The sequence below is a fragment of the Lepidochelys olivacea genome (genome assembly GCF_965140295.1).
Source record: "Lepidochelys olivacea isolate rLepOli2 genome assembly, chromosome: 16".
Classification (NCBI taxonomy): Eukaryota; Metazoa; Chordata; order Testudines; family Cheloniidae; genus Lepidochelys; species Lepidochelys olivacea.
In genome coordinates, this window is record NC_140426.1 from 4,231,063 (window position 1) to 4,255,422 (window position 24,360).

The 24,360-nt window shown below is 43.7% G+C and overlaps 1 protein-coding gene across 9 annotated transcripts in view; it reads left to right on the top strand.

Moving 5' to 3' along the window:
- EXD3 (exonuclease 3'-5' domain containing 3) overlaps positions 1-24,360 on the top strand; it is a 573,796-nt gene that overhangs the window by 377,971 nt on the left and 171,465 nt on the right. The gene's annotated exons all lie outside the window — the stretch shown is intronic.

Here is a 24,360-nt window from a genome sequence, read left to right on the forward strand (position 1 = left end):
TTCCTCTTTTTTTTTTTTTTAATCCCATAAAGGGTTGTTTTGTGTTGCAGCACAGTGAATCACCTGAGGCTGCAGAATTTACTTAACTTACAGACAACCTCAGATGACAGAGAGAGAGAGTGTCTTAGGTCTGAGTCATGTCATCCTGCATGGATGTCACAGCTCATAGCCGCAGTGTTTGGAACAATGTCAACATAATTAGGGGAGAGAGACTCATTTTTAGTAAAGTTTAATGCTTCTTACTTAAAACAGCAAAGGGTCAGTGACCTGGCAACCTCTGATCTGAGAGTGTTAGTTAGTAACCCAAGTCCAGCCGCTTGTGCCTAAACATAAAAATCAGAGTTTGATTGCATGCAGAAAAAACATTTGGTCTCTAAGGTACTGGTGAAAAACCAGTCCCTTCCTAATAAAATGAAGGGAAAGTAGCCCATTCATCACCAGCCACTGTAAAGTATTTTTTCAATCTGTTCCTGTTTAAGCAGCATGATATCAAGGGGATAATTGCTGTTTGGAATTGATCCCAGAAGAAAAATCATTCAGTTCTTTCTTATCAGGTCCTTCCCTGAAGAGTTAGATACCCACAGACTTTATCTCCCTCTTCAGTGTTAGCCTGTAATTACTATTTAAACAGCTCATTAGAAAACCTTCATTAAAGTGTGATAGCTGAGTCTGGAAATAAATTTAGGATTATGCTGCTATAAACTGCTGCCCTCCTACACACAGAATGGTGCAATGATCACTGCCCCATGCAGATGTAAAGAAGGGGTTATAGCGTTGTATGGACCAGAGGGTAACACAAACTTGTAATGTCTCATTATGCAGAAGTGGGGTCAGTTCTTTCTGAGGCACATACTGAAACCAGGGGTCCTTGTCTAAAAGCCGGCTATGCTCTTAACTGTTCTGGTTGCATCATGGCATGACTCCGGTATGTGCTGGAAATATACCAGGACTATAGCTACAAGTTCAGCCCATTTCCATGCATAACACACTATTTCAACAGCTGTGTAGCATTGCACAGTTAGAATTATAGTCTAGAGAAAATTAGAGACCATAGCAATCCCATTTTAAAGAAAAAATTACATACGTGGGAAGTGTTTATATTAATTTGGTGCTGGTGAAATGTTCTTGAATGCAGGACTAAAGGACTCTCTTTATCTCTAGAATAGGTGCTAGCAGTGTCAGTGTAAGTTTCCCCCACAAATGCATTTCAGTCCTGACTTGGAGGGATTACTGTGGTAATAAAGGAATGGATGTGCAATCTCTCTGTTTTTGCAATTTCTGGCATCTTGTCAATTTCACCCAAGAGTCACTCTTTGGCATTGCTCTTTCGCATGGTTTTTTATCAGGAAATCCACAAATGTTTAATAAATATCATTACAAAGAGCGTGCCAGCAAGCAAAGCATATGTGTATGCACTGTGGAATGTTGTATGGACTTGGCAGAATTTGGTCCTGCAAATATTTTCACAAAATTCATAGCATTTTACAGAATGTTTTTCTTTTCCTGCCAACTTGATACCATAAAATAAGAAATCCAGAAATTGTGTGCAGCTCTGCCCCCTACCTAAGGCAGCAGTTTCACGCATCGTTTGCATCGTGTAACAGGGCTTGTCTACATGGCAACATCCAGGAAAATTAATCCAAATTAAGTTGTGAATTTGAAGTGTTTAAATTAATCCTCATTAAATCCCTGTCTGTATGCTATTATTCAGAATTAAAGGGGCCTTAATTCAGTTTAATTTAATTCATGTTGGAATTTAACTTTAATTCCGAATGCGGGTGTTCACACAGGGATTTAATACAGTTTAAATAATCCACTTCAAATTCACACCTTTAGTTAATTTCGATTAATTTTCCTGCATATCCCCACATACACAGGCCCAGAATTACCTGTTCCCCAAGTGAATTTGCTGCTGGACCATGAAGACTGAACACATTCTACAGAACAGCTACAGCAAGGGCAGCTGCTCTGCAAGATTTCCCACAGTACTTCATCAATATCCCTGAACCCTGACCTTTTTATCGTCCATTTTGTGAGCTCCACAGAATTGCTACAAATACCAAATGTGTAACTGCTGTTGGACCCACCAGTCACCATAGCTATTAGTACTAACCTGCTATAGCTTACATTAAAGTAATAAGCTATAGCTACATAAGCACCTTTATACGCATATAACTGTGTCTATACTGAGGAAGTGCACACGTTTATCTACATCAGTTTCCAAACTCATGGTGCAAAAATTGCTGTTTAACGTTTTCTGCAACCTCACTTTTGAAATTCAGCATTAAATGAATAAATCCTGCTCTCTTCCAGCCTGTATTTGTTGTACATATTGACAACCTTGCAGAAAAGATACATTCCCACAGTTTCAAAGAAAAATAATGAACAACACACTAGAAATCAGAGGTTTCTCCAAAACTACGTGAGATATAAGATTTAATTACTTTTATTTCTTTGGAGCAGGGGAAGAGACTTTAGGTTCTTCAGAGCATGTATTGTCTTTATATATGTCCATATAGTACCTAGCACATATGAGCACTGTCATAATACAAATAACTCATTACAAAGCCAAAAAGAAGTTAAGGGCATCTGCAGACATATATGGGCTTGGATTCTTTCCTCTACTCACTGAGAAACAAACATATTGATCAAGGAGAATTTTCAAGTGCTGATAAAGGACTGGCCCAGCGCCCATGGAAGAACAATAGAAAGACTCCCATGGATGTCATTGGAGCTGGATCAGCCCATGGAATTTTATAAGTGATAACTAACCTTACCAGTATAAAACCGAATTGTTACAATCTGTTGTATACTATGTTTGCTTTACAATAAGACTATTGTGATTGGAATAATAGAGACTTGGTGGGGTAATTCACATGACTGGAGCACTGTCATGGATGGGTATAAACTGTTCAGGAAGGACAAGTGGGGGAGAAAAGGTGGAGGGTATGTGCTGTATGTAAGAGAGCAGTATGATTGATCAGAGCTCCAGTATGAAACTGGAGAAAAGCCTGTTGAGAGTCTTTGGGTTAAGTTTAGACACAAGAGCAACAAGAATGATGTCGTGGTGGGCGTCTGCTATAGGCCACCAGACCAGGAGGATGAGGCAGACGAGGTTTTCTTTGGACAACTAACAGAAGTTTCCAGATCACTGGCCCTGGTTTTCATGGGGGACTTCAATCACCCTGACATCTACTGGGAGAGTAATACAGCAGTGCACAGACAATCCAGGAAGTTTTTGGAGAGTGTTAGGGGAAACTTGCTGGTGCAAGTGCTGGAGAAACCAACTAGGGGCCATGCGCCTCTTGACCTGCTGCTCACAAACAGAAGAATTGGTAGGGGATGTAGAAGCCGGTGACAACCTGGACAGCAGTGACCATGAGATGGTCCAGTTCAGGATCCTGACAAAAGGAAGAAAGGAGAGCAGCAGAATACGGACCCTGGACTTCACTGATGGGCAGGATCCCCATGGAGGCTAATATGAGGGAGAAAGGAGTCCAGGAGAACTGGCTGTACTTTAAAGAAGCCTCAGAAGGGGCGCAAAAACAAACCATTCAGATGTGCAGAAAGAGTAGCAAATATGGCAGGCGACCAGCTTGGCTCAACAGAGAAATCTTCAGTGAGCTTAAACACAAAAAGGAAGTTTACAAGAAGTGGAAACTTGAACAGATGACAAGGGAGGAGTGTAAAGGGAAAAAGGAGAATCCAGGGAACTACAAACTGGTCAGCCACACCTCAGTCCCCGGAAAAATCATGGAGCAGGTCCTCAAGGAATCCATTTTGAAGTACTTAGAGGAGAGGAAGATGATCAGGAACAGTCAGCATGGATTCACCAAGGGTAAGTCATACCTGACCCACCTGATTGCCTTCTATGATGAGATAACTGGCTCGGTGAACATGGGGGAAACGGTGGACGTGAATACCTTGACTTTAGCAAAGCTTTTGGTATGGTATCAAACAGTATTCTTGCCAGCAAGTTAAAGAAGTATGGATTGGATGAATGGACTATAAGGTGGATAGAAAGCTGGCTAGATCTTTGGACTCAGCGGGTAGTGATCAACAGCTCGATGTCTAGTTAGCAGCCAGTATCAAGTGGAGTGCCCCCAGGGGTCGGTCCTGGGGCCGGTTTTGTTCAACATCTTCATTAATGATCTGGAAGATGTGATGGATTGCACTCTCAGCAAGTTCGCGGATGACACTAAGATGGGGGGAAAGGTAGATAGGCTGGAGGGTAGGGAGAGTGACCTAGACAAATTGGAGGATTGGGCCAAAAGAAATCTGATGAGGTTAAAAAGGACAAGGGCAGAGTCATCCCATGCACTGCTACAGGCTGGGGACTGGCTTACTAAGCGGCAGTTCAGCAGAAAACGACCTGGGGATTACAGTGGACGAGAAGCTGGATATGAGTCAACAGTGTGCCCTTGTTGCCAACAAGGCTAATGGCATATTGGCCTGCGTTAGTGTGAGCATTGCCAGCTGATCGAGGGAAGTGATTATTCCCCTCTATTAGGCACTGGTGAGGCCACATATGGAGTATTGTGTCCAGTTTTGGTCCCCCACACTACAGAAAGGATGTGGACAAATTGGAGAGAATCCAACAAAGGGCAACGAAAATGTTTAGGCGGCTGGACACCCGACTTATGAGGAGAGGCTGAGGGAACTGGGCTTATTTAGTCTGCAGAAGAGAAGAGTGAGGGGGGATTTGATAGCTGCTGTCAACTACTGGAAGCAGGGTTCCAAAGAGGATGGAGCTAGGCTGCTCTCAGTGGTGGCAAATGACAGAACAAAGAGCAATGGTCTCAAGTTGCAGTGGGGGAGGTCTAGGTTGGATATTAGGAAACACTATTTCACTAGGAGGGTGGTGAAACACTGGAATGCGTTACCTAGGGAGGTGGTGGAATCTCCTTCCTTAGAAGTTTTTAAGGTCAGGCTTGACAAAGCCCTGGCCAGGATGATTTAGTTGGGGTTGGTCCTGCTTTGAGCAGGGGGTTGGACTAGATGACCTCCTGAGGTCCCTTCCAACCCTGATCTTCTATGATTCTATGAAATGTATTTCCAGTAAGTAGCTTTTGCATTACAACACTTAATTTATTATCTGCACAAACAGAAGATGAAGGAATCTTGTGGAGTTGCAAGTTTTGCCAGTGTCTCTATTTTTTTAATACATAAAATTAGTGTTTTAATTTCATGGTTAATTTCAAGAGTGATTCAATTAAACAAAATATTCATGCAAGAGGACAACCTGTGCTGTGTAATCAGGATAGTGGAAACCTAACCTTCGGTTGGGACACATGGGTGTCTTACAGCATATAATCTATGTTTTGCATTCACTTTTCTCTCTCTCCCCCATTTTTGCTCCTTTTTTTCCCTCACCCTGTTTGTTTTTCTTTCTCCTACTCTACCTTCCACAATTTCTCCTAAGCAGATTCAAACATTCTTACTGCTGCTTACAAAAGCCAAATGGACCTACCTTAGTCAGAATCAGCAGTTTTGGTATCCATGACATGGAATGACAAATGTGAGATTCTACCAGGTTTGTATAGAATGAAAGTAAATTTACCCATATGAGTGAAAAGCTGGAGTAGAATGAACAAAGTGTAAAGTGCTCTGTATATGCACACTATAAATACCCATGCCTTTCAACTGAGAAGGGTCAGATGGGACTCTTTCCTAGCCCAGTGAGTCCAGAATGGAAGGGATCCTGGCTCTGACACGGGGAAGAGTGAGACACAATTGTTAGTAAAGAGTGTAAATAACAAATTGAATGTGACAAATCTAAGTTGTCTAATGTCAGCTCCTATGTTTCTTAGTGAGAAAATTGGTTTTAGTTCAGGAAAATTATCACAAGGATAAAACGTGCCTGGATGAATAGTTTTCCAGGGACGGTCTTTTTCCATTCCTGGCTCTTCACTGGGAAGGATGTATTAACTCAGTTCTGTTTCCATTCTCTGAGAACTTCATGGGGACGAACTGGAGACAGCAGTAGAGGGTTATGGGAAGGAAAAGAACATGTCAGCTAATTGACATGAATGGCAAGTACCAAAGCAATACACGTTGCAGTGCAACTGGAATCTTGTCTGGTGTTTTCAAAGGTGGGACTCCAAAATGCATTCATTCATGACTAAAAACCTGCCAGCTGAAAGTGATATATTTACAGCGCTGTGGCCAAGACTAGCAGTTGTGCTCATTAGATGCTTTATTTCTCAAGACTTTAATGTAAGCCGTTCTGGTTAAATGTAGCCCATGCCCTTCAAGCCCTCAAAGAGGATGACTGTGAATATGGTGTGTAGGTGAGATTTTTAGATGGAGGCTTAGCCTGTAAAGAAGCCTGAAGTGAGTGGAGAGCAAGGGCTGTTTAGCATCTCTTGTCAGACAGATACTAGTGAAATGGAGGCTAGGAGTGGTAAACCTTCCATTGACTTCAATGGAGATGAGTTAGGCCAACACTGACTGTATTTGAAAAAAGTAAAGGAGGACTTGTGGCACCTTAGAGGCTAACAAGTGCCACAAGCCCTCCTTTTCTTTTTGCGAATACAGACTAACAGGGCTGCTACTCTGAAACCTGTATTTGAAAACTCCACCCTAAGTGATTTTCCTGTAATTTGGATTGGGATTGGTAGATCTCTTGCAGCCTCTTGACAGTATGCAGTCCTTGGGTGACAATAGGTGAAGCATTATGGCTTTGAAGTAGACCTATTTCCTAAGCATCACCGATAATTAGTTCCATTGATTAGCATAAGGTTATCACCAATCTTCAGCCATTTACAGATAGTTTACTACAAACTTAAAGAGAAATCAAGACAGTGATGTTAATTCATTCACAGGTTTCAGAGTAGCAGCCCTGTTAGTCTGTATTCACAAAAAGAAAGAGTACTTGTGACACCTTAGAGACTCAAATTTATTTGAGCATGAGCTTTCGTGAGCTACAGCTCACTTCATCGGATGCATTCAGTGGAAAATACAGTGGGGAGATTTGTATACATAGAGAACATGAAACAATGGGTGTTACCATACACACTGTAACCAGAGTGATCACTTAAGGTGAGCTATTACCAGCAGGAGAGCGGGGGGGTGGGTGGGTGGGGAGGGAGACACCTTTTGTAATGATAATCAAGGTGGGCCATTTCCAGCAGCTGACAAGAATGTCTGAGGAACAGGGTGGGGGGGATAAATATGGGGAAATAATTTTACTTTGTGTAATGACCCATCCACTCTCAGTCTCTATTCAAGCCTAAGTTAATTGTATCCAGTTTGCAAATTAATTCCAGTTCAGCAGTCTCTTGCTGGAGTCTGTTTTTGATGTTTTTTTGTTGAAGTATTGCCACTTTTAGGTCTGTAATCGAGTGACCAGAGAGATTGAAGTGTTCTCCGACTGGTTTTTGAATGTTATAATTCTTGACGTCTGATTTGTGTCCATTTATTCTTTTACGTAGAGACTGTCCAGTTTGACCAATGTACATGGCAGAGGGGCATTGTTGGCACATGATGGCATATATCACATTGGTAGATGTGCAGGTGAACGAGCCTCTGAGAGTGTGGCTGATGTGATTAGGCTCTATGATGGTGTCCCCTGAATAGATATGTGGACACAGTTGGCAAGGGGCTTTGTTGCAAGGATAGGTTCCTGGGATAGTGGTTCTGTTGGCTGGTGGCCATCACCTTCAGCCCCCAACTAAAACCTCTCCAACACATCATCAAGGATCTACAACCTATCCTGAAGGACGACCCATCACTCTCACAGATCTTGGGAGACAGGCCAGTCCTTGCTTACAGACAGCCCCCCAACCTGAAGCAAATACTCACAAGCAACCACACACCACACAACAGAACCACTAACCCAGGAACCTATCCTTGCAACAAATCATCCTTAATAATAGCAGAAAAGATTCAAATAGGAAATGCTATTCAGCCAAGTGGAAGCATTTTTCCATCTGAGTGCACCAGGAACATGTATCTCCTGAGTCCACTCATATTCCTCTACATAGAATCATAGAAGATTAGGGTTGGAAGGGACCTCAGGAGGTAATCTAGTCCAATCCCCTATTCAAAGCAGGACCAACCCCAACTAAATCATCCCAGCAAAGGCTTTGTGAAGCGGGGCCTTAAAAACAGTTTGCAGTTTAAAGATGGCCACTACATTAGCCTTTTTGCAGTCATCGGGGACCTCCCCCAGTCGCCATGAGTTTTCAAACAGTTTTGGGCCCCACACTACAAGAAGGATGTGGAAAAATTGGAAAGAGTCCAGCAGAGGGCAACAAAAATGATTAGGGGGCTGGAACACAGGACTTATGAGGAGCGGCTGAGGGAACTGGGGATGTTTAGTCTTCAGAAGAGAAGAATGAGGGGGGATTTGATAGCTGCTTTCAGCTACCTGAAAGGGGGTTCCAAAGAGGATGGATCTAGACTGTTCTCAGTGGTAGCAGATGCCAGAACAAGGAGTAATGGTCTCAAGTTGCAGTGTGGGAGATTTAGGTTGGATATTAGGAAAAACTTTTTCACTAGGAGGGTGGTGAAACACTGGAATGCATTACCTAGGGAGGTGGTGGAATCTCCTTCCCTAGAAGTTTTTAAGGTCAGGCTTGACAAAGCCCTTACTGGGATGATTTAGTCGGGGATCGGTCCTGCTTTGAGCAGGGGGTTGGACTAGATGACCTCCTGAGGTCCCTTCCAACCCTCATATTCTGTGTGATTCTGTGATTCTCTTCTGCATACTAAACAAGCCCAGTTCCCTCAGCCTCTCCTCACAAGTCATGTGCCCCAGCCTCCTGATCATTTTCGTTGCCCTCCACTGGACTCTCTCCCATTGGTCCACATCTTTTCTGTAGTGGGGGGCCCAAAACTGAACACAGTACTCCAGATGTGGCCTCACCAGTGCCAAATAGAGGGGAATCCTCCAATTTGTCTAGGTTACTCTGGACCCTATCCCTACCCTCCAGTGTATCTACCTCTCCCCCACTTAGTGTCATCTGCGAACTTGCTGAGGCTGCAATCCCTCCCATCATCCAGATCATTAATGAAGATGTTGAACAAAACCAGCCCCAGGACCGACCCCTGAGGCGCTACACTTGATACCGGCTGCCAACTTGTTTTGGACCGCTTCTTTCTCACAAGATGGCTGGGCTTTCCCTTAGTTCTATACGTCTGCCTCGCAACCATCAGTGCATGCCATCCACCATCAGACGGTCATTCAATTGTCACTCACCCATTGACTAACATATTCTTGAAGGGCCTAAGCAGAATTTCCTTGCCAATAGGGAAACCTGCCCCTCATTGGGACTTAAACCTTGTACTTTGGCATTCACTAACCTTCCCTTCACACTATTAGCTGCATGCTCCATGCCTCACTTATCACTGGAAGTTGTATTCCTTGTGGCCATTACCTCAACCAGCAGAAAAGGTGAGCTGGGTGCAGATCTGCCATACACTATATTCCATAAGGACGAAGTCTCTATGTCACTACATTCAAAATTCACCCCCGAAGTAGTTTCATAGTTTCATATAACTCAGCCTATCCACTTACTTGTTGTTTTTTCACAAAACCACATGCATCTAAGGAGAAGAGACTTAATTCCATCAGCATGCAACACGATCTCACCTTCTGTCTACAGAGGACAAGACAATTCAGAAAAGCACAAAGACTTCTAAGCTGTAGCAGAAAGAGTTCAAGGTCAAGCTGTTTCCTTCCAGGGGATCTCTAAATGGATCTCGGACTGTATCCTGGTGTAGCAGAGCACGGCAGGGCTTCCATGGCTCCTGCCTCTGCTAGGTTCACAAAGTCACTTTGAGACCCTGGGGTTAGTAACCACTGGTGCAGTTTATTCACAGACTTGTTCCCACCACCGTTTCACTATATACAGTTGGCCGTTCACCATCTGCAGGCAGGAGGGAAGCGCTACCTCCCTGCTTCCACTCCCTGCCTTTTCCCTTTCTTTCTGCTCCCCCTTGGCTTCCTTCCCCTGAGGCTTTTATATAGCTCCAGGGTAATTAGATGGCAGCTGTCTCTACTTTCCCAATTAGGGCCAGGTTATCTCCAGCCAGCTATTTATTTCCCTAAATGGGAGCTGGTGTGATAGGGGGCTGAATCAGCAACCCTTTGCCCAGCACCCTGTCACATCTGCTCTGTTACCAGTTGTTGTGTCTTTCTCCACCTCATGGAGTGATGGCTTATTCTACAGAAGTCCAAGCAACTCAGTGGCATTGCTTCAGGAAGTACCTTTACTTGACCTTTGCAGGGCAGCTACATGGAGTTCCACCCATACGTTCATAAGACATTATGCTCCAGTGCAGAACTCCACCACTGACCTGTCGTTTGGTACAGCAGTCCTCCAAATGGCTCTGCCATCTGCATCCTCCTACAGGAAAACTGCTTGTCAGTCAGCCACAATGGAATACACACAGGGACTGGCATTCAAAGAAGAAGAAGAGGAAGTTACTTGCCTTGTTGTCACTGGAGGTCCTTTGAAACGTGGGCTCCCTTTCTGTATTTCATTACCCACCCTCCTTCTCCCTGTTTCAGACCTTTACTGGATTTGTGGGTAGCAAAGGAGCTGGGGTTGGTCCACTTAGCTTTGTTTGCCCTCAGTTGTAAACATGATGCGGGCAAGGGTACACACATGGACCATCAGACACTCCTTGCAAGAATTCTCCGACTCCATGTGCATGTGCTTGCATGCACCCACAGTGGAACACAGATCTCAAAGAACTTCCACTTAACCACAAGGTAAGGAACTTCCTCTTTCTGTGTAAAACAGCTTTTTGACATGGAGATTTTTGTGGAAAAAGAATGTTTTTGTCCAAAAATGTGGGTTGCCATTGAAACAACAAAACCCCTAAAACTGAAAAAATAAGTATTTACTATTTTAGTTTTTTGACAATACCTCAGAACGTTGTGAGGAAGAATATAAACAAAAATGAAAAAAAAAATATAATTTTTGTCAAACTATTTCAAGCAGAAAAATAATTTGCCAAGCAGTTTTGGGTATCGCACAATTTGTCACTGATGAATAATTATCTTTCTGGGGTAAAACCGCAGAACGCCATTTGAGATCCCTTCCAACCCTAGTATTCTCTCAGAAGTACATTTCTGGGGAGATATATTTATTTATATTTTATATTATGTGATTCATTTATTATTTATTATATTAGGATCCATTTAAATAAGAAATGAGTAATTTCCAAGTGCTAATTTAATGCCATCAGCATCATGAAACAGTGTTTGGGAGTTTATATCATAAAGAACGGATCTTTTTCTCCCATTGAACTTTCCTCTGTTATTCTTAGGGCAGCTGACCCAGGGTCATCCACAGCCAGAGAAATGAAGTCTGGGTCTTGTGGAAAACTGGGACCCCAGAGCCACCTCCTATTATATAGATATAAATGGAATGGAAAATTGTTTCCAATAAAAGTGCACTGCCCTCTGAGAAATGTTCTCACAGAACTGCCTCTGGGAGCTTCTTAACTCTTTGTCATTGTAGAGAGCCTTGCTTTTGAGAAAAGGGCTCTCATATAGCAGTTACAGTCGATGCAGTGCACCAGGCAGAGATTAAAGGGTATTCCAGAAGGTCTCCCCAGTGCAGCTTGCCCTGTCTGTTTGTACAGCGTGTACAGTATCACTCACAGACCAGCCTAACCCTATCATTTTGTTCCTCCAGACTAGACTTGGTGGGCCTGATTCTCCTCTTCCCGCCACTGGTGACTTCAACAGAGTCACTCCTGATGTACACCAGTGTCACAGAGAGGAGAATCAGACCGAGTGGAGATCCTTCTGATGTATACTGTGCTGAATGAGAGGACAATCCATTCCACTGGTTGTAGTTTTCTGTGCAAAACGTGACTCCCGTCTCCTCAATCCACACCCACATTATTTTTATTACAAACAAACAAACAACTCTTAAAAAGGAGGCCGCAGGCTCACTCCTTGATTAGGTGTAAATAAACTGAGATACACTAAATGTATCTTTCTCCATTCACTAATCAGCAGTGACCCTGCTCAACCAACTCCTAGGTTCATCTCGTTGCACAAGAGAATTAAGCGATGATTCTAACTGACAAACATAGAAACACAGCATCATTCTTCTCTCAGAATCACATGCCTTGTCTTGACTCCAATATGTTTGTCACAGTTCAGAGCAACTGCACCCTGCATTCCCCCTCTGTTGTCCTGCAAGGGCAACCCCTCTAGACTCTGGCTTCTCAGCCTCACCTCTCTTGGGCTGAAACATACATCTTTCTCCCTACAGACCAAAATATTTCCAGGTTGCACAGCTCCCTGCCTACACTGTGATATCCCCAGCAAAAGACAGGCAGCTTAAGCAGGCTTGTTTTGACTTCTCTTCGGAGATGGTTAACGGTGTAATTACCACAGTTAATCTACCACACAGCTCTTTCTAAGCAAGCATGTTTTATTCTTAAGGTAAAAACGATGCAGAGAAAACATCATAAAATCAATAAAAGAACCTACACATATGATAAGTTTTCCAACGATCACCCCAACTCCAGCATGGGCTCTGGTAGGTGAGCAGTCCTTCTAATCCCACACGGGTTTTCTACTGGTTTCAAGTTCATAAAACCCTTTTCTCAGAACAAGAACTCTCATTACAAAGTTTAGTCTGTCCTTTATACATTTTGGGGGTCTTTGATCCAGAGTTTCCAGGAGCAGGTAATCAGTGGACGATGGGTTTCTCTCTCCAGGGCTTAGCTTCTAAAGGCCTGCCAAGTGTCTCCTCACTTCATACGTGTTGTCCCAAGCAGTTCTTTGTAGTTAATAATGCTTCCCAGAGATTGCATTAATCATGTTTTCATCCTAAAGAAGTTCCATGCAACCCCACACGAATACGTAAACATTTGCATTTGTAATACAGTGAACTCCTACATACTTACACTTAATTCAGTAAGGCTTAACTTAATTCAATACAATTTGTCCAGGAGATTGCAGTCCGTGCCCTGTTTGTCACAACATTCCTCTGTGTATGAATGTGGAGCCGAGTGCTGAAAACAGAACATGGACATTGGGATGTGCTGTGCTTCCCTGACATGGTGTAGTGGACAGGGGGAGGATGAAAGAGAAAGACAGAAGGTCGTCAGTGCAGTTTCTGTCATTGGCCTTTGAATCTGTGAAGTTTCAGAGTAACAGCCGTGTTAGTCTGTATTCGCAAAAAGAAAAGGAGGACTTGTGGCACCTTAGAGACTAACCAATTTATTAGAGCATAAGCTTTCGTGAGCTACAGCTTTCTGCCATACTCCATGCTGATTAGACCTCAACTGGAGTATTGTGTCCAATTCTGGGCGCTACATTTCAGAAAAGATATGGATAAATTGTAGAAAGTCCAGAGAAAAGCAACAAAAATGATTAAAGGTCTAGAAAATACGACCTATGAGAGAAGATTGAAAAAATGGGTTAGTTTAGTATGGAGAAGAGAAGACTGAGAGGAGACGTAACAGTTTTCCAGTACATAAAAGGTTGTTACAAGGAGGAGGGAGAAAAATTGTTCTCCTTAACCTCTGAGGCTAGTTGAAGAATCAATGAACTTAAATTGCAGCAAGTGTGGTGTGGGTTGGACATAAGGAAAAACTTCCTCACTGTCAGGGTGGTGAAGTTCTGGAATAAATTGTCAAGGGAGGTTGTGGAATCTCTATCACTGGAGATTTTTAAGAGCAGGTTAGACAGACACCTGTCAAGGATAGTCTAGATCAGTGGTTCTCAAAGCCGGTCCACCGCTTGTTCAGGGAAAGCCCCTGGTGGGCCGGACCGGTTTGTTTACCTGCCGCGTCCTCAGGTTCAGTTGATCACAGCTCCCGCTGGCTACGGTTCACTGCTCCAGGCCAATGGGGGCTGTGGGAAGGGCGGCCAGCACGCCCCTTGGGCCGCGCTGCTTCCCGCAGCCCCCATTGGCCTGGAGCAGTGAACTGCGACCAGTGGGAGCGGCGATCGGCTGAACCTGCACATGCAGCAGGTAAACAAACCGGTCTGGCCCACCAGCGGCTTTCCCTGAACAAGCGGGAGACCAGCTTTGAGAACCACTGGTCTAGATAAAATGTAGTCTTGCCTTGAGTGCAGGGGACTGGACTAGAAGACCTCTCAAGGTTCCTTCCAGTCCTACGATTCTATGGTTCTCTGATTGTCAGTGTCATTAGACTTGCCATCCACACCTATGGAAATATTTCTTTATAGGAAGATTGAATTCAGGAGGATGAGAGGAAAGGCTGAGCTGTGTGACAGTCCCGCTACTGGGGAAGGGAGGAAAAGCATCCTAGAGAAAACGGAGGCTTTGTCCTTGTTTGTGAGTCTACAGGAATTCACAAAAAGAAAAGGAGGACTTGTGACACCTTAGAGACGAACAAATTTATTTGAGCATAAGCTTTTGTGAGCTACAGCTCACTTCATCGGATGCATGCAGTGGAAAATACAGTAGGGGGATTTTATATACACAGAGAACATGGAACAATGGGCGTTACCATACACACGGTAACGAGAGTGATCAGGTAAGGTGAGCTATTACCAGCAGGAGAGAAAAAAAAACATTTTGTAGTGATAATCAAGGTGAGCTATTTCCAGCAGTTGACAAGAACGTGTGAGGAACATTGTGTGTGTGAGGGGGGTGGGGGGGAATAAACATGGGGAAATAGTTTTACTTTGTATAATGACACATCCACTCCCAGTCTTTATTCAAGCCTAATTTAATGGTGTCCAGTTTGCAAATTAATTCCAATTCAGCAGTCTCTCATTTGAGTCTGTTTGTGAAGTTTTTTTGTTGAAGAATTGCCACTTTTAGGTCTGTAATCGCGTGACAAGAGAGACTGAAGTGTTCTCTGACTGGTTTTTGAATGTTATAATTCTTGACGTCTGATTTGTGTCCATTTATTCTTTTACGTAGAGACTGTCCGGTTTTGCCAATGTACCTGGCAGAGGGGCATTGCTGGCACATGATCGCATATATCACATTGGTAGATGTGCAGGTGAACGAGCCTCTGATAGTGTGGCTGATGTGATTAGGCCCTATGATGGTGTCCCCTGAATAGGTATGTGGAGACAGTTGGCTAACTGCCTTTGTTTCAAGGATAGGTTCCTGGGTCAGTGTTTTTGTTGTGTGGTGTGTGGTTCCTGGTGAGTATTTGCTTCAGGTTGTGGGGCTGTCTGTAAGCAAGGACTGGCCTGTCTCCCAAGATCTGTGAGAGTGATGGGTCGTCCTTCAGGATAGGTTGTATATCCTTGATGATGTGTTGGAGAGGTTTTAGTTGGGGGCTGAAGGTAACGGCTAGTGGCGTTCTGTTATTTTCTTTGTTTGGCCTGTCCTGTAGTAGGTAACTTCTGGGTACTCTTCTGGCTCTGTCAGGCTGTTTCTTCACTTCAGCAGGTGGGTATTGTAGTTGTAAAAACTCTTGATAGAGATCTTGTAGGTGTTTGTCTCTGTCTGAGGGGTTGGAGCAAATGTGGTTGTATCGTAGAGCTTGGCTGTAGACAATGGATCATGTGGTGTGGTCTGGAGGAAAGCTGGAGGCATGTAAGTAAGTATAGCGGTCAGTAGGGTTCCGGTATAGGGTGGTGTTTACGTGGCCATTGCTTATTAGCACCGTAGTGTCCAGGAAGTGGATCTCTTGTGTGGACTGGTCCAGGCTAAAGTTAATGGTGGGATGGAAACTGTTGAAATCATGGTGGAATTCCTCAAGGGCTTCTTTTCCATGGGTCCAGATGATGAATTCAGTAAGACTCTGACATTCTTCTCTGCATGATCCAAGCTACACCTAGTCTCTCAGACTGCATCCCAGAATCACTCCTTCAAGTTGTGAACTGAAGAGTGGAACCTCTCCTCATTTAGATATTTTAAAAGCGGATGCATCATTTTCTGGTCAGTGATTACAATAGTAGCTATGAAGGCTAAAATTAGTGTATTCAGTTCTCATGTTTCAGTTCATCAACTGCTTCCAGCACAAGTCAAGAAGCTTACACACATTCTCGTGCACACACATCACATACAGCAGAGCACAATCATAGAATCATAGGACTGGAAGGAACCTTGCAAGGTCATCTCGTCCAGTCTCCTGCACTCATGGCAGGACTAAGTATTATCTGGACAGTGGTTCCCAAACTTGTTCCGCCGCTTCTGTAGGGAAAGCCCCTGGCAGGCCGGGCAGGTTTGTTTACCTGCCGCGTCCGCAGGTTTGACCAATCACGGCTCCCAGTGGCTGCGGTTCACTGCCCCAGGCTAATGGGAGCTGCTGGATGGAGCATGGGCCGAGGGACATAACTGTCCGCCACTTCCAGCAGCTCCCATTGGCCTGGAGCAGCGAACCGCGGCCGCTAGGAGCTGCGATCGGCTGAACCTGCGGACGCGGCAGGTAAACAAACTGGCCCGGCCTGCCAGGGGCTTTCCCTGCACAACCGGCGGAACAAGTTTGGGAACCACTGGTCTAGACCATTCCTGACAGGTATTTGTCTAACCTGCTCTTAAAAATCTCCAATGATGGAGACTTTCTCCTATATGTCCCCATCTTTCCTGAAATGTGGCACCCAGAACTGGACACAATACTCCAGTTGAGGTACTCCAGTTGAGGCCTAATCAGTGAGAAATCTGATGAGGTTCAACAAGGACAAGGGCAGAGTCCTGCACTTAGGACGGAATGATCCCATGCACCACTACAGTCTGGGGACCGAATGGCTAGGCAGCAGTTCTGCAGAAAAGGACCTGGGGGTTACAGTGGACGAGAATCTGGATATGAGTCAACAGTGTGCCCTTGTTGCCAAGAAGGCCAATGGCATTTTGGGCTGTATAAGTAGGGGCAGTGCCAGCAGATCGAGGGATGTGATCGTTCCTCTCTATTCGACACTGGTGGGGCCTCATCTAGAGTACGGTGTCCAGTTTTGGGTCCCACACTACAAGAAGGATGTGGAAAAATTGGAGAGAATCCAGCAGAGGGCAACAAAAATGATTAGGGGACTGGAACACATGACTTCTGAGGAGAGGGTGAGGGAACTGGGAATGTTTAGTCTACGGAAGAGAAGAATGAGGGGGGATTTGATAGCTGCTTTCAACTACCTGAAAGGGGGTTCCAAAGAGGATGGATCTAGACTGTTCTCAGTAGTGGCAGATGACAGAATGAGGAGTAATGGTCTCAAATTGCAGTGGGGGAGGTTTAAGTTGAATATTAGGAAAAACTTTTTCACTAGGAGGGTGGTGAAGCAGTGGAATGCGTTAGCTAGGGAGGTCGTGGAATCTCCTTCCTTAGAAGTTTTTAAGGTCAGGCTTGAGAAAGCCCTGGGTGGGGATGATTTAGTTGGGGATTGGTCCTGCTTTGAGCAGGGGGTTGGACTAGATGACCTCCTGAGGTCCCTTCCAACCCTGATATTCTATGATTCTAGGTTGGTTTGACATTGTTTGTTCTTGACAAATCCATGCTGACTGTTACTTATCACCTTATTATCTTCTAGGTGGATGCAAATTGATTGCTTAAATTTTTGCTCTATTATCTTTCTAGGTACTGAAGTTAAGCTGACAGGTCTGTAATTCCTGGGTTATCCCCTTTTTATAAATGGGCACTAGATTTGCCCTTTTCCAGCCCTCTGGAATCTTTCCCGTCTTCCATTACTTTTCTAAGATAATTGCTAATGGCTCAGTATCTCTCCTCAGTCAGCTCCTAGAGTATTCTAGAATGTATTTCATCAGGCTCTGTGACGTGAAGACATCTAATTTGTCGAAGTAATTTTTGACTTGTTCTTTCCCTATTTTAGCCTCAGAGCCTACCTTATTTTCACTGGCATTCACTATGTTAAACATCCAAGCACTACTAACATTTTTGATGAAAACTGAAACAAAAAAATTATTTAGCACGTCTGCCATTTCCATATTCTGTTATTATGTGTTCTCCCTCATTGAGTAATGGGCCTACCCTGTCCTTGGTCATCTTCTTGCTTCTAATGTATTTGTAGAATGTTTTCTTGTTACCCTTTATATCTCTAGCTAGTTTAATGTCATTTTGTGCCTTGGCCTTTCTCATTTTGTCCCTACATACTTGTGACTTGGAATGTCACCTAGGGGCCTTGCACTTGTAATGCAACAAAAAGTGCAATATAAATGCAGGAAGTGTTGTCCAGTGATTACAACTTGAGGCTTGGGGTCCAGATTCCTCGATTCTGTTCCCAGGTCTGCCATGTCTTCAGTGCTTTTTGAAACACTTGTCTTTGGGATCACTGTATTCTGAAACATGGAAGACAAACTCCATGTAGGGCCCTGTGTGTAATGCCCAGAATCTGTATGCAAAAGCAGGAGCTGTTTTTCTAAGATGCACAGCTGTGCATGCTCACACACTGGAGAGGACTCTGAACCTTTGGCCATTACCATAGCCTTTCTTCTTTCAAAGGCCATCCCCTGCCCTCAGTCCAGGCTCTGAACTTCCATTGATGTGAATAGGATAGTATGGCTCCAATTTTTGAAATAAGGCTGTGACAGAAATACTGTGAAAGCAGTTTGCTCTTCCCCCTGCATGTTAATCTGAACTATTCTGAACTGTGACAATTAGATGGACTAGCTCACGAATGCAGTTGAAAGTGCTCTTTTCCCAGGAGGATTACGCAGCCTTTTTAATTTTTATTCTTTCCCCTCTTCTCCCCCCCCCCCTTCTTCCGATATTTTAGTGCCATTCCCTAAGGGAAACTTACTTAGCTTGTACAGTGTTCCCACCAGAAAGGCTAACCTCCCTTTTTGATTTTTTTTTGGCGGGTGGGGGTTAATGGTAACATGTCCCATGACAAAAGAAGCATAAATCTCTCTAGTGGGAGGATGGCTTTTCTCCTGACAGAGTCCTTCTCCAAGGCTGGCGCAGACCCTCAGGCTGCTCTAACTTAGGGCCAGATTCTGCCACAGTTCAGTGGTGTTTGAACAGATGGAAATAAGGGTAGAATTTGACCCTTTCCCATTCAAGATAAATGCCAGCTCTGTGTTTGAGAGTTACCTCTGTCATGGTAACAGGCCAGCTGAATGAGGACATTTGTTTCTGTGGGTGGGCAGTTGAGGGAAGGAGGGAAGTCTGCAGCGGGACCAGAGGCTTACTATTAGAAGCAGAAGCTGCCATCTGGAATTGGTTGCTTACCATGTTCCACAGAAAAGGAAAATCTTATGCACATACATGCACACATCCCTGCTTGTGTATATACCTGGGGGTGCTAGTCATGGCTACATACTATGGAAGTTGTGTTCCGAAGTTAGCTTAACACGGAATATAAATCATGTAAATGACATTTTTGATCGTGAACTTTCACACAATTTTAGTTTTCAAGTCCCCGAGTTTCCTTTGTCATTTTTGTTTGGTTTGGTGTTAAAAATGTTTAATTGAAAGTGTTTGGTATTGGTGTCTGACTGGTATTCATCAGGCTTTCTCATGTTTTATTTCCTGTGTGTACCTTTAAGACAATATGCTCTACACAAAAATTTGCAGAGGCGAATCTTGGATAGATCTAATACAATGATTTTTTTTAAAAGAAATGTTTATGGTTAAGCATGATTTTGCCATTCTTGACAGCACACTGTTTTGCCTGCAGCAGAAGTAGAGGCATAAAATCTTGTCTGCAGAAACTAATGCCGAGTAAGGCTGTCTGCATGACTGTCATTTGCCTACAACCTGGACTGAAGGACGTTTAGGCTGCCCTTAGCAAAGATGGCCTCCATCTCTTAATGTCCCAGTGGGAGTGAAGCCAAGGGAAGATGGCAGCCTCGATGCTGTCAGGAGGCAGAGAAGGGCACTGTAAGGAGCAAGGCTAATGTAGTGCCCATCTTTAAAAAAGGGAAGGAGGAGGATCCTGGGAACTACAGGCCAGTCAGCCTCACCTCAGTCCCTGGAAAAATCATGGAGCAGGTCCTCAAGGAATCAATTCCGAAGCACTTAGAGGAGAAGAAAGTGATCAGGAAGAGTCAGCATGGATTCACCAAGGGCAAGTCATGCCTGACTAATCTAATTGCCTTCTATGACAAGATAGCTGGCTCTGTGGATGAAGGGAAAGCAGTGGACGTGTTGTTCCTTGACTTTAGCAAAGCTTTTGACACTGTCTCTCACAGTATTCTTGCCAGCAAGTTAAAGAAATATGGACTGAATGAATGGATTATAAGGTGGATAGAAAGTTGGCTAGATTGTCGGGCTCAACGGGTATTGATCAATGGCTCCATATCTAGTTGGCAGCCGGTGTCAAGTGGAGTGCCCCAAGGGTCGGTCCTGGGGCCGGTTTTGTTCAATATCTTCATTAATGATCTGGAGGATGGTGTGGATTGCACCCTCAGCAAGTTTGCTGATGAGACTAAACTGGGAGGACGGGTAGATACGCTGGAGGGTAGGGATATGATACAGAGGGCCCTAGACAAATTGGAGAATTGGGCCAAAAGAAATCTGATGAGGTTCAACAAGGACAAGGGCAGAGTCCTGCACTTAGGATGGAAGAATCCAATGCACCGCTACAGACTAGGGACCGAATGGCTAGGCAGCAGTTCTGCAGAAAAGGACCTAGGGGTTACAGTGGACGAGAAGCTGGATATGAGTCAACAGTGTGCCGTTGTTGCCAAGAAGGCCAATGGCATTTTGGGATGTATATGATGGGGCATTGCCAGCAGATCGAGGGATGTGATCATTCCCCTCTATTTGACATTGGTGAGGCCTCATCTAGAGTACTGTGTCCAGTTTTGGGCCCCACACTACAAGAAGGATGTGGAAAAATTGGAGAGAGTCCAGCGGAGGGCAACAAAAATGATTAGGGGATTGGAACACATGACTTCTGGGGAGAGGCTGAGGGAACTGGGATTGTTTAGTGTGCGGAAGAGAAGAATGAGGGGGGGATTTGATAGCTGCTTTCAACTACCTGAAAGGGGGTTCCAAAGAGGATGGATCTAGACTGTTCTCAGTGGGAGCTGATGACAGAACAAGGAGTAATGGTCTCAAGTTGCAGTGGGGGAGGGTTAGGTTGGATATTAGGAAAAACTTTTTCACTAGGAGGGTGGTGAAACACTGGAATTCTTTACCTAGGGAGGTGGTGGAATCTCCTTCCTTCGAAATTTTTAAGGTCAGGCTTGAGAAAGCCCTGGGTAGGATGATTTAGTTGGGGATTGGTCCTGCTTTGAGCAGGGGGTTGGACTAGATGACCTCCTGAGGTCCCTTCCAACCCTGATATTCTATGATTCTATGAAGGGAACTGTAAGGAGCAAGTGAATAAATGGTGGGTGCGGGGGGGAATATGTGTAAGGTGATGCAGGAGGGAGCATAAGGGGGCGGGAGAGCAGCAGAGAGAAGTAGGGAAATTTATTGGCAATGGTTCACACGGAAGACAGGAGACTATGCAGGGAGAATATGAGTGAGACAGAGATCTGAGACAGGTAGGAGAAGGGGAATGTGACAGGTTATGCCCCTGACGAAGCCACCTGATATGCTGAGATACCACTGAGTCTACATGTTCTGCCAGCACGGGCCCCCTTTAACCTGTCTTGCTGAGCCAGGCTATTAAAGCCTCCTCTAACACACACACACAGGCAGGTCCACACCCAGCTGTAGATCAGCTCTGGGACGACTCATCTTAAGGGACTTGCTCCAACACTCTGGTGCTTGCTCCTTTTAAGGGCTACATACTCAAAGGTTTTATGAAATTTGCCCCCTCCCTCAATGTGGAGAGAGGTGTGCACACTTCTCCCCCCCCCCCCCATTAGAAATTACAGAAACTGGGTTTAATAATAAACAAAACAAATGTTATTAATTATAAAAGGTGCAGATTTTAAGTAGTAAAAGGGACAACAAACAGAACAAAGCAGAATGCTAAGCAAATGAAATCAAACATGCAAACTAAGCTAGTTTCACTAAAGAAATTGGTTACAAATAGTATTTCTCATCCTAGACATTGTTGCAGGTGGGTTGCAAAGTTTCTGTGGTTCAGAGCTCCAGTTATTCCTTTTCAGACTGGACCCCTGTCTCAGTCTGGACTCCCTGCCCTTACGTTCCCTTCAGTTGGCTTTTGCAGTCTTTCTTCTTGGGCAGACAGGTCATGGAGAGGAGGAGTCCCATTTGCCTTCCTCCCCACCCTTAAATAGGATTTACATAAGACGGGAATCCTTTGTTTCTCAGACTTGACCCCCCTCCCTTCAGTGGAAGGTTACAAGAAGTCCCAAGTAATGTTCAGTGTCAGGTGACAAGACCACCTGACCCTGTAGTATCACAGCATCCACGTGGCAGTATGGAGTATCCACAGGAAGGCCAAGCTTTTCACAGTCTGTTGTCCTCGCTGGTCGGCCATCCGCCCTGTCTGTCTTTTCCATTGTTGTACCTAAAGTGTTAGCAGTGGGCATCACCCAAAGTAGCACAGTTGAAATAGAGATACATATTCCTAACTTCAGATACAGAAATGATACAGGGTTACAGACTGGATAATCGCATTCAGTAAATCATACCATTTCCAATGATATCTCACAGGAGCCATCTTGCATAAAGTACATCTCAGTTATATCGTAAGCATATTTTCATAAGGAATATGGAGTGTCACATCACAGGGACAGAGGTAGGACAGTGATAGCGGAGGCAGATGGGGAGAGAGAGAATGTTGTGACAATAAAACCTATCAATCCAGCACTAAATTCACTTAAAATCACAGTGGTCACCATTTAAAAGTCAGTTCACCAACAATGGCTGCACAGTGATGTCTGAGAGGCCACAGCTATTTTCTGGTCTCAGTGTAGGGGGAAGCTGCAGGTTTTCATAAACTACTAAGTGGCAACTGTTGGCAAGAGCTGATTTTTCAATGGCAATCCTTGAATGAAAATATTAGAAAACAAACAAAAAGTCTAGTGAATAATGGGGTTGAATTATGTCAAAAGGATCTACACCAATGGGAAAAAAAAGAAGGGTTCTTGTAATGGAAGTGTATTCGCTCATGTACAGAAGAGGAGCATTGCTTTACGGCTTATTATTTCCTATTTATATTACAGTAACTACTGGCCCTGGTAGAAGTGGTTAAAATGTTTTGACCAAAATTTTTTCCTGCTGAAAAATGGGGTTTCATGAAAAACTTTTTCCATAGGAAACTGACATTTTTTCCCCTATGGGAAATTGATAAACAAAGCAAACAAAATTTTTGTTTTATTAAATTTCAAATGAAATGTTTGTTTTATTTTGTTTTTTTAAACCAATTTTTTTCTAAATTTAGAAATTTTGAATGTGTTTTCCACTCTTTTTTCCTTATTTGTTACCTAACACGGTAGAATGAAAGACATTCAATCTTTAGGGTTGGGAGTGTTTTCCCCACTTTTTTCTAGTTTTAATTTTTCCTTTTCCCACTCAATAACTTCTCAAAGTGAAATGCTATCACTTTGCCACTCTGTAACTTTTCCCAAGTTGGAGAAGTGTTGAAAAGTTACTGAGTGGGAAAAGGAAAGATGAAAAAAAGAAAAAGTGGATTGAAAAAGCTGAACCCTAGAGATCATTTATTCTAGGGCAAAAGGGGGTGGAAACAAATTCAGAATAAAAAAAATCAGTTTTCTGTTTTTAAAAAAGATTATTTCAAAGGAATCAAAACCCAACTTTTGTTTTGTTTCAAAATTTCCACTTGAAAAATACAAAATTTCAAATGAAACTATTTTTGTTCAACATTTTTCACAGAAAAAAAATTTGACCAGCTTTGGCCCCACCCAAGATGGGATCACATTGTGCTGGGTGCTGTAAACCCACACAGGAAGAGATAGCCCTACCCCAAAGAACTTGCAGTCTAAAGCAGACAAGACAGACAAAGTATGGGAGAAAGGAATACAACATACAAGCAGAAAATTGGAAACTGTGGCACAGAGAAACTGAGGTGGATATTTTGAAAGGGAAAAAGGACTATTAAGCACCCAACTTCTATTGAAAGTGAAAGGCATTTGTACCTTTGAAAATCTCCCCCTAAGCCAGCTAGAAGTCAGTGGTGGAGGCAAGAACAGAACTCAGATCTTGTGGTTCTCAGTCCAATGCATTAACTACAAGACCATCATCCTTCCTTTACCATTTATTTCCAAAATGGCATTCTTACCATAAGACGTATCCATCCTATCTAGTACATATTAATATACAACTTTCTCAGCTCTAAGGTGTGCATGTGGGAGTGAGAATTCTGGAGCATGGGGAATACAATTCTGCTGGCATGCAATCTGTTGAGCGCCTGGCTCATCCATCAGGAATGCCATTCTGAAGGGGACATTCCAAGTGTTTTTCAGCATGGGAAAATATTTTATCAAAGAAACTTGGAATAAAAAAAAAATCTAAACATGAACCCTTGACACAGTGCCACATGCTGGCTATTTTTAATTTGCTTCTTGATCGTTCCACTTGTTCTCATCATGGTCAACTCTTAGAATGATGGAATTAGTCACC